The following is a 12,190-nucleotide window of genomic DNA, read 5'->3' as shown; positions in this document are numbered from 1 at the left end:
TTGCCTCACTCCTTTCTGAATTGCTGCTTCTTTTTCAAAGACTTCGATTCTTAACACTGCTCACTGATATTTGCACAGGCTGTAGAAAATTCTTCTCGGTATCCAATCCCGATGACCTTCAGAATCTGAAATAGCTTGGTCCAATCAACGTTATCGAATATATTTTCTAGATATACGAATGCCATGTATATCTGATTGTGAGTGGTACAAATGACATTGCTGCAAATGAAGGTGAGGAACTAATTACGACTCTCAGAGGTAAGATTTCCAAACTACCTGACTCAAAAGTAATTGTAGTTAATGTGCCACCCAGGTATGACCTTTTAGGGGACTCATGTGTGAACAAAGCTGTAAATGATGTAAATATAAAAATCAAGAGATTATGTAAGAGTTTTAGAAATGTCTATGTAGTAGATACTTTAGGTCTTGGCAGGCAAATGTTCACTAGACATGGGTTACATCTAAATGGTAATGGAAAAGCAACTCTCTGTAGACAAATTGCTACAATTATCAACAGAGATTTGCAAACTAATCTGTACTTAAGAAAACCCATACCACCAAACTGGCACATACAGGGAAACTTGCCAGAAAACCCAGACCCTTAAATCAAGATCTATGTACAAGGATCTGGGTTCCAGGGAAGTTCTCAACTCATGAGTCCAACGTTACCCAATTGCAACAGTCAAGTTTTAGGGAGGAAGGAGGTCTGAGACTGCTCTTGGTAAACTGTCAGAGTGTACCAAATAAAAAATTAAAATTCGGTACATTGATGGAATCTTATGAGACGGATGTGGTGATAGGAGTGGAATCGTGGTTGAGAGAAGGGGTGGGTAATACAGAAGTATTTCCAGAAGGGTATACAGTCTATCGTAGAGACCGAGGAGATAAAAAGGGAGGAGGGGTATTTATTCTGGTGAAGGAAATTTATTGTTCGCATGAATGGTTTACTGATGAAAGGAATGAAATATTAGGGATAAAATTAGTTTGTGCTAATATGAAGGAGGTGGGAATTATAGGAACATATAGGCCTGGAAGAGAGGAAAGAGACATGAAAATATTTGAGAAAATAATAGATTATACTCATAAAAACAATAATGATATGGTAATAATTGGGGGGGATCTAAACTTGCCTGAAGTTGAATGGAATGGAGCTGCAAGTGAAGCCCATGAACAGAAACTGGCAAATAAGTTAATTTGGGAGGGAGGATTTACACAAGTAGTACAAGAACCAACTCGTCTCAATAACTTGCTAGATGTATTCTTGGTTAAACCATGGGAAATTGTTGATAAAACTGAGGTAATTGAAGGAATATGTGACCATAAGGCTGTAATAATAGATGTAGGACTCGTACCAAAAATGCTTAATAAGAGGGTCACAAAAGACAAGAAATTATACAGAAAAACTAATGTTGATGAATTTGGGACTTACCTTAAATCACAATTCAGTTGTTGGATAAGTGAAGGGAATAATGTGGATACACTTTGGGCTAAATTTAAAGGAATCATTTGGGAAGGAGAGAAGAGATTTGTACCTGTTAAGAAGGGTAAAATGACCTCAGACCCTGTTTATTACACAAGGGAAATAAGAAAATTGAAAAGAAAATGTAGAATAGCAAACAGGAAAATCAAAGAAGGTAGGGAGAATAGAGAAACTAGAAAACAGCTAATGAGGGAACTGAATAGAGTGAAAAAGGAAACAAAAGAGAATTATATGAATGGCATTCTTCAAGAGGGTAATGACCACAAAGGGAAATGGAAAAAGCTGTATTCATATATTAGGAATCAAAAAGGAAAAGGAATCCAAATTCCTACAATTGTGGGAGAAGGGGGTGAACACTATTTAACAGATACTGAGAAAGCAAACCTCTTTAGTAGGGAATTCAGAGTTTCAGTAGAAGATTGTCAGGACTTGGAAACCGTAACAGAAGATAGAGAGGGAGAGACACACAGGGATAAAAGAAGCTTCTCATTCACAAATGAAGATATTTTCGGAGAAATCCAACTGCTTCAGCAAGGAAAAGCAGCAGGAAGTGATCAAATTACTGGGGAGGTATTAAAGACAATGGGGTGGTATATAGTGCCTTATTTAAAATTTCTCTTTGACTATGTCATAAATAATAGTGTGATACCAAAGGAATGGAAGGAATACCAATTTATAAAGGAAAGGGTGATAAAAGGAAACCAGAGAACTACAGACCAATCAGCCTGACCAGTATAGTTTGTAAAATATTGGAGAGTTTAATAGCAAAGTACATCAGGGGGATATGTGATGATATAAATTGGTTCATGAGGAGCCAGTATGGATTTAGAAAGACATTTTCTTGCGAGGCACAACTGGTGGGATTTCAGCAGGACATATCAGATCAGTTAGATTCAGGAAGCCAGTCAGATTGCATAGCCATAGATCTTTCCAAAGCCTTTGATAGAGTGGAACATGGAATATTATTTAAAAAATTGGAGGGAATAGGATTGGACGTAAGGGTTATACGTTGGATAAGAACTTTCTAAATTCAAGGGTTCAGAAAGTCAAAGTAGGAAATAATATATCACAGGAAGAGAAAGTCTGGAAGGGAATTGCACAGGATTTAGGGAACAATATAACATCGAAAATAAGATTGTATGCAGATGACATAATTGTTTATAGGGAAATGAATAACATTGAGGATTGTTCAGAATTACAAAGGGACCTTGAGAGTATCCAAGAATGGGTTGAAGAAAATAATATGAAGATTAATGGAGGCAAATCAACTGTTACAACATTTACAAACAGGAGCTTTAAAACTGAATTTGAATATACTTTGGATAAGGTAGTTATCCCAAAAGATGGCAAGTGCAAATACTTAGGTGTGAGATTTGAAAGTAATTTGCACTGGAAGGGTCATGTTGATGACATTGTTGGGAAAGCATACAGATCGTTACATGTCATAATGAGGCTACTTAAAGGATGCAACAAAGAATTAAAAGAAAAAGTTACTTAAGTATGGTTCGTCCATTATTGGAATATGCAAACAGTGTTTGGGATCCTCACCAAGAATACCTAATAAAAGAACTAGATGGTGTGCAGAGGAAAGCAGCAAGGTTTGTAACAGGGGATTTCAGGAGAAAGAGTAGTGTATCAGAAATGTTAAAGGAACTTGGGTGGGAAACTTTAAGTAAGAGAAGGGAGAATACTAGACTTATAGGATTCTATAGAGCCTATACAGGAGAAGCATGGAGAGATATCCGTGAGAGGCTTCAGTTGGAAAATAATCATATTGGTAGAACTGACCACAAGTACAAAATTAGAAGGAATTTTAGCAGAAGCGATTGGGGTAAATTTTCTTTCATTGGGAAGGGTGTGAAGGAGTGGAACAGTTTACCAGGGGTAGTGTTTGATCCTTTTCCAAAATCTGTACAGATATTCAAGAAGAGAATAAACAACAACAGAGATAATAAATTAAATGTTAGAGGGCATTCGACCAGTGCAGGATATTGTAAATAATAAATGTGTGTGATTAAATTAATTCCATCCCCTGGTCTAAGGAGTTTGGACAGCCCAAGTAGGGGACTGCCTGTAGGGGTGAAGTACAATGGGGACTTCGAGGGCCCTGGGACCGCTACGGTAGCTGTGAAGGCCCTTCAGGAACTCTTAAATGTGGTGGCAAAAGGGGCTCTGGTTAAGACGCAGCAGGTCGTTATGCTACTTAGGTTCCAAAATGGGTAAAATATAAATATGTAAATAAATTCAATGTTAATTTTAATCTTATACCAGTTGTATAGTATTATTAGAAGTAATTTCACATACCGTACTCTATATGAGTTGACTATGTTTGTAAGATATTATAAGTAGAATTTTGTAAACAATATAAATTTATTAAGGATGATGTGTGTGTTTAATAGAAAAAATTATTAGCGTAAATTGTATAATATTGTATTCTAGGAAAATTTTCTTCGTCTCCTGTTAATTTAAAATTTAGTGCTTGACAATAATGTATTTTAGTGTACCATTTGCCACCGAGGTAGACACCTCATTTGCAAATAAAGAGATTTTGATTTGATTTGATGGGCTTGTCTTTCTTAATTTGTTCCTCTAAGATCATACGTAAGGTCAAATTTGCTTCACGTGTACCTACATTTCTTCTGAATCAAAACCGATCTTCTCCCAACTCAGCTTCAATGTGTCTTTCCATTCTTCTGTAAATAATATGTGTTAAAATTTAGCAAGCATGCCGTACTAAAATAATTATGGGGTAGTTTTTTTACACTTGTCAGCACCTGCTTTGTTCGGAATAGGTATAACAACATTCTGTATGAAGTCTGATGGCATTTCCCCTGTGTCATAGAACTTACACACCATGCTGGTTCCCCTAAGGCAGTCAGTAATTCTAAGGGTATGAATTCCAAGTGCCCTGTTCCTATTTAAATCTCTCAAACCCTGACGAATTCTGACGTCTGAAATTGGCCGTCCCATTTCATCAACATCAGATGGCTCTTCTTGTTCCAGAACTCTATCATCTACTTCCTTCCCTTGATATAATTGTTGAATATATCCCTACCATCTTCCTGCCTTGTATTATTTCCATAGAAATGGCCTTCGATCTCAGCTCTTAATATTCATATACTCAGTTTTCTTTTCTCAAAGTGTCGTTGATTATCCTGTTCACAGCATCTACCTTCCCTGCAACCATATAACCTTCCACATCCATGCGCTTCTCTTTCAGCCATTCTTCACTTATACCAACTGCATCTAAAATTAGTATAGCAGCTTCCCTTTTCAGGTTCTCTAACCTGCCACAACGAATCAAACTACTAACATTCCACGCTCTGACTCGCAGAATATCAGTATTCATCTTCCTGATCTTTGTCCCCTCCCGTGTAGTCTCCATCCGGATATCCAAATTGGGGACTATTTTACCTCCAGAATACTTAACTCGAGAGGAAGCCATCATCAGTTCATTAATAATTTATACAAAGAGAGCTTCATGACCTTGGAAATAAGTTACGGGTGTAGTTTCCCGTTGCTTTCAGCCGTGTAGCACTATGAATACAGCTAAATCATGTTAAATAGTATTAAAAGGCCATATCAAACAACCATCCAGAATTACTATCTTGCAACTCCCAAAAGGCTGCTACCCGACTTTGCGATGAACCTTTCGTTAGTCTGGTCTCTCGACAGCTTACACCAACGGCTCGGCCATCTGCTTCATGGGGTCGCAGAAGACTCCAAACCATGGCAAGGTCATATGGTTCACAGGTGATGAATAATAATAATAATAATAATAATAATAATAATAATAATAATAATAATAATAATAATAATAATAATAATAATAATAATAATAATAATAATAATAATAATCGTATGGCCTCAGCTACCGTGTGCAGACATTTCAATTTGATGCCATCTGGCTGTCTGCTCGTCAATTTCAACGTTTCGTTTTACTCTACGTCCACTAGATGGCAGACCGAGTAAACCGAAACTCTCTTGGGCGTCTATGGCTGATATTTAATGAATTTTGTCGGGTAAACACCAAATGTGTCACCAGAGATCTTTTACATGCCGACATCGTACGACATGGAGTATCGAATGGACTTTTTCCCACCCTTCAAAAATCCGACTACCTCTGCCGGGATCTTGGGATCAGGAGGCCGACACTCTACCACTGATCCACAGAGACAGCTATAATAATAATAATAATAATAATAATAATAATAATAATAATAATAATAATAATAATAATAATAATAATAATAATAATAATAATAATAATAATAATAATAATAATGGATAAACAACGTGGTTATCAATTCCTCTTATGATACAACGATGCAAACAAAATATTTCTTGTTTCATATTGAGCACTGTGTGTGTACATGGTGTTTGTAAACGGGTATAACTAAATTTTATGGTGGTTATTGGGAGGTCCTGAATAACTATAGCGTCAAAATTATACACTTTTTCATAAATAAGAAAATGAATTCAAAATTTGATGTTTGTCGCTCAGGTAGGATTTAATGATGCACGACTTAGGGATTTGCTGGCAAACGTTTTAATGTTCTCCAATGTGAAAACGTTCACTTCTTGTACGTAGACATTTCTCATACAACTTACGCATGCATACGTCCTGAAGCCGCAGTGAAGTGATGCGTTCATCTGCAGTACAGTGATGTACTTAGAATTGCTTCGTACACATTACGCATGCAGAATACGCCCTGAAGCATGGTACGGTGGGTGGTATAAGTTGAGGGGCATCAAAGCTATTACGTACCTCACAAACATCTCACTCTACTTCAAACTCCGCCCTCGTACAAACCATTCCCTAAATTTATAGTAATGTATATAATTTACGAACTGCGGACATTCATCCCTACCTTCCGCAAGGTTATTTGTACTTATCTCCCAGATATCTTCCAAACTTCATCGGGGTTTAAATTCAATGGGGCAGTGATGTTGCGGTGTTTCTGCAAAATAGGGTTATGGATACAACTATGTTTACTCACAATAAAATTTAACTCCTCCCCTTTTGTATAGTCTAAGTAAAATATTATATAGATTCGTCGAACGGTTCAGGAGTGATGCTTTTTCCCAAGAAATCGAGAAATTGGGGGCATAATCACTTTTTACAGGTAACTGTATAGTACAACTGTGTGGAACTTCTATTAGTTATTGGCAGACACAAGTGGAACAGTTTCGTGATATTTGTAGCCAATCATTTTTTATGTCATGTAAAAAGGTTTTGTTTCGAGTATTTTTCGGTTACCGTGATGATAGCATTGTTTAATGTAACGATTTTATCCTGTAAACAGTAAAATGGCTATTTTCAAGGTATACGATAAGAATAATTGAATCAGATTGGAGTATATACATTTATTTCTCGCGCTGTAAAAGCCATTAGCAACTAGTGTTCTGCACCTTATCTAAGACTTTCATCCATCGCCGTTTCTTTCAAACACGAACCCAAAGTGAGAGCGTTTTCTTTTGGATAGAGACAGTCCACTCTTATACTAGACATGAATTTAGCTTCCAACTCAATCCAGTGTGAAGTAGACTATCTCGTAACATTACTCCTTAAAGAGTTGGCTAAGATAATCAGATAGCCACGCATCCTTTACAACAATCAAAAGAGGAGGGTATCTGCAAGAGAAGATCCACGAAGGGCGTGCAAATGAAAGATTAAGTAGCCCACTGTCGACAGCCCTCAAGATGGTTTTCCGTGGTTTCCCATTTTCACACCAGAAAAATGCTGGGGATGTATATCAATTAAGGCCACGGCCGCTTCCTTCCTTGGCCTTTCCTATCCCACCGTCGCCATAAGACCTATCTGTGTCGGTGCGATGTAAAGCAAATAGCGTGGAAAATTATAATATCGAAGTTTGAAGTGAGCAAACATATTTTGAAAGTTTGTTAAAGATGTATTAATTGATATCTCTATTGTTACTCGTCATACGGTAAAATCGTTCAACAATACCCATATGAACAATATTTAAATAAAACTAATATTAACGGAAACTTGATGGAAGGAGGAGGAGAGGAAGACCCAGGAAAAGATGGATTGATGATGTTGAGGATGACCTTAGAAAGTTAGGAGTTAAACGTTGGAGAAGAAAAGCTGAGGACCGAGATGAATGGAGGCAGGTGATAAAGGAGGCCAAGGAGACTACAAGGACTGTAGCGCCGACCAGTAAGTAAGTAAGTAAGTAATATGAACGGAGATATTTGAGAATTCCTGTTTTGAGACCCCCCCCGGACACTACGTTTTTGTAACATCTATATATATAAAATAAGTGTTTTGTCTGTACATTGCTCAGAATTTGAAAAAAATGGTATTTCTGTATCGTTCATGTCCACAGTACGAAGGAAACGCACTTTTTGCTTTTCCGTAATTTCTGTCTGTCTGTCTATCTGTCTGTATGTACGCGCATCACTTGAAAACGACTGAAGATAATTTAATGAAAATCGGTATGTGAAGTCGGGGGATGAGCCACTACAATCTAGGCTATAAATCATTTTATTCACACTGAGTGAAATGGTACTTTAGGGGAAGGCCTGAAATTCAATTCTCAAATACTGTATTTATATTTTAAGTGGTCCTGCCGATAAATACTACATAACTAAAGTTACATAGAATTAAATTTTCGATCATTTATGTCTTATACAATTTTACCGTACCGGATATGATAACGCTGATATTCATGAATTTCGATTTTTGTTGCTAAGTCCACATCAACGCCGAGCCACGAGGAAATGGGTGAACAGAATTTAATGAAAATCGGTATATAGAGTCTGGGAAGAAAGAACTGTAGTCTAAGCTATAAACAATTTTACTGAATCTGGGTGAAATGCTAATTTAGGGGTAGGCGCCTAAAATTTAATTTTTAAATACCTTCGTTATTGCTCCTATAGAAAAGTACTACATAACAAAAGTTATAGAGAATACAATTTCCGATCATTTATGTTTTATTCAGTTTTACCGTACCGACTGTCATTAAGAGTAGTATTTCAGAGAAGGAAGAAAACTAAATGCGAAGGCCTACAATATGGAAAGTGCATAACATTGATCAACAATAACATTACATTGACCATTGTTTGTTGTGATGTTCTTTGCCTCTTATCGTGCCCTCAACTCTGATAGATGGGATTACTGTTGCGTACCGAGTATAACAGCCTGACTCAATATTGGCGGGAAAGAGCTGGGGAGTTAAAAAAAACTGTTTTCTTTAGCATGCCATTCCTCTGGTTCATACATTGTCTGATACTGCTGGTACGTAACACGCTGGTTCATCAGTATTCCAGCTATTCACTCCCTACTCTGATGCGCTGTTTTGAATGAGCAGTGTGCAGATTTGGCAGAGGCTCACTTAGTAATAGTAGTATGGCCTGGTCTAGAATTACAATTTAAGCCTATTCCAAATTACAGCACTACAATTCATTAATAATTCAAAATTCAACCCTGAAAAGAGACGTTACTTAAGAAAAGCGTCTTCCACTTCACTTTTATTAAATTCTACATTCATTTTGTTCGAAATTAGCAGTGAAGAGGGATTTTCTCCTCTGGCTTGGAGGCAAATTTTTCCTCCAAGCCAGATAGATTTTTCCGCCACCAGTGTAGTGAAATGAGATTTTCCAACTCATCGGGTACTCCTAGGAAAGAGATTAGTAAAAGGGCATAGATTTGTCCTCCTGGGACACCCCGCTATTCGACCCCCCCCCCCGAACGAAAAAAGACGAAGAGTGTTCACGGATCAAGGCTGCGGCTTGGCCATTCTGGCTCTGGAACTTTGGACTGTTAGATCGGCAGCGTAGTGCTGTTCGTTAAAAGTGAGAAAATGTGTTGTTTTTCATTTGATCGAGTATTTCATATTGCATTTAATCGCACCATTCCTACTGACGTCATTGTAATGACCTATGTTCATTTCACTTGGGAAAACCACTAAGGCAGTCTTTCTGAGAATGTAAAAAGTCAGGTGGAGAGTGAGTGTCTGCCATCACAATGAAAACTCTCCAAACTGATTGTGACAGAGTAGGCAAGCAGACCTACCATCACAATGGAAATTCCCTAACCCAGTCTTCATATGAGAAAAGACGTTTGGTGACTTCCCCGTCGTGTTTCTGGGGCAACGTTGCTATGCAATATAATACAATCTTGCTCACAAGATGTACACTACTTAACATAGAATTCTGTATACAATGTAGAATTCCGTAGCGAAGCACGGATACATCAGCTAATTGTGTATATACAGCGATATTCAGCCACCCCCTCCAATGTAGTTTTATACAACTCACAACATTAATTCCGTCCTCAAAACACTTGTTCTGCCGGTATGCTCAGACAACACAACCGGATATCTTATTACTTACCGCCTCACCATGATAGGATGAGGTAATGTTATACTGAGGAGTTAGAATAGATCGTCTTGCGCGCTGAAGCATTCCAGGTGTAATTGCTCGGCAGGCGTCCGTGATGAGTTACCGGAGCTGGTTGGGGTTTTCCGGCGCTTGAGTGTAAACGACGTTCTTCAAATGTCCCCACAAGAAGAAGTCTTTAACGAGGTTAAATCCAGTGATCTAGCGGGCAAAGGAACAGAGTTTCGTCGTCCTACCCATTTCCGTGGCAGTTCCTCGTGCAGATGGTTACGAACGGCAAAGACGATTGTCGTTGAGCTTCATCCTCTTGCAACCACATCGTCAAACGATCATGCAAGGGTACATCCTCCAGCAGCAGTGCGAGTTCCTGACTCAGAAAGGGCAGGTAGCGTGGGCCCGTCCAATGGCCCTCAAAGAAATAAAGTCCAATCAGGCGATCACCCAAGGTTCCACACCAAACATTCACTCCCCATCGTACTTAATGGGCCACCTCTCGCACCCAGTCAGGATTGTTCGGACTCCAATAGTGCATGTTGTGGCGACTGACGTCCCCATTATTGTGGAAGCGCGATTCGTTCGAGAACAAGATATACGATACAGTTGCTGCATCATTGTCCAGCCTGCCTGATAGCCACCGACAAAACTCCATTCGAGCTTCGAAGTACCGCCCATTGCTCAACATCGTATGGGTAAAATTTATGTTCATGCTGTTTTCGCCAGACGGACGGCTGGCTGGTGTTCACCTGTCGTGCAATCGCCCTTGTACTGATGTGTGGATTATTACGAGATGCCTCCAGAACGACCTCCTCTGTTTTACCCGATATAACGGACCTACCGTGGACTGGTGGCTGGTTGGAAATCACGCCTGTTGTCCTTAGGCGTCTTTCAACACGGCGGAATGTTGTAGAAGCCGGGTGTTGCCTCTCTGGATACCGTTCCTGGTAGAGACGTAGTACATCGCACTTTTTTTTCTTGCTTTCCCATAAATGAGGATCATGTCAACGTATTCCTCTGTGGAAAACATGCCCAATGAGAGCAGAGATTAGAGCACATTGAGGCCCTAATCGGCAGAGTATGCGCAGAGTACAAGATGAGTAATAGCGTCATTCGACTGTTTGAATGTGACAAACGTGGGCCTGTGTTTACGTATTCAAGTCTCATACAGATGCAAAAACTTTTAAACGATGCAGGATTCGAACCGACGCTGTCACACTCCGTCTATTCCTCGTGAACGAGTAACCACATCCCCTACGCTTCACTGCTGGAAACGTGCTGGTAGTACGACGAGAGCAGAGTGCATACGCCATCCGTTTCGGTGTTTAAGACATTAATGACTGCACTGTTCTTTCTTTCTTTCTTCCTTAATCTGTTTACCCTCCAGGGTTGGTTTTGCCCTCGGACTCAGCGAGGGATCCCAGCTCTACCGCCTCAAGGGCAGTGTATTGGAGCGTGAGACATTGGGTCGGTGGATGAAACTGGGGTGGAAGACCAGTAACTCACCCAGGCGGTCTCACCTGCTATGCTGAACAGCGGCCTTGTGGAGGGATGGGAAGATTAGAAGGGAGGCAATAAGAGGGAAGGAGGCGGCCGCGACCTTTAGTTAGGTACCATCCCGGCATTTGCCTTGAGGAGAAGTGTTTAACCACGGCAAACCACTTCGAGAATGGCTGAACCGGAATCGAACCCACCTCTTCTCATTGGCCTCGCGAGGCTGAGTGGACCCCGTTCCAGTCCTCATACCACTTTTACAAATTTCGTGGCAGAGCCGGAAATCGAACCCGGGCCTCCAGGGGTGGTAGCTAATCACGGTAACCACTACACTACAGAGGCAGACTAGTGCACTGTTATCTAGTTCGTTACACCCGGTCACGAGGCAAGACACATTGACATAATTACATGGTAAAAAGACGTTGTTACATGATTTCAAGGTGTCATATTTTGCTAACGGATGATATAATATTTCGCTAGGATTCAGAATCGTGAACAAAATGTGCTCACTGAACATTAGTACCATACAGCACATCTGCAGGCGAATTGCACCCCTATAACCATGTGTACGTTAGTTGGGCTGCAGCAAACGATATTGGAAGGAGCTGATGAATCACACTGTATATGGGTTAGTGGATAATCTGGGCATCCAACTTTAATACAGAGTTTCACGGAATTCTGACAAGTCATTTTTCTTGTGATGCCTCAATCAATCAATCAATCAATCAATCAATCAATCAATCAATCAATCAATCAATCAATCAATCAATCAATCAATCAATCAATCAATCAATCAATCAATCAATCAATCAATCAATCAATCAATCAATCAATCAATCAATCAATCAATCAATCAAT

This window comes from Anabrus simplex, chromosome 3, assembly GCF_040414725.1.
Source record: "Anabrus simplex isolate iqAnaSimp1 chromosome 3, ASM4041472v1, whole genome shotgun sequence".
NCBI classification, from domain to species: Eukaryota; Metazoa; Arthropoda; class Insecta; order Orthoptera; family Tettigoniidae; genus Anabrus; species Anabrus simplex.
Note: the sequence above shows the minus strand (reverse complement) of the source record.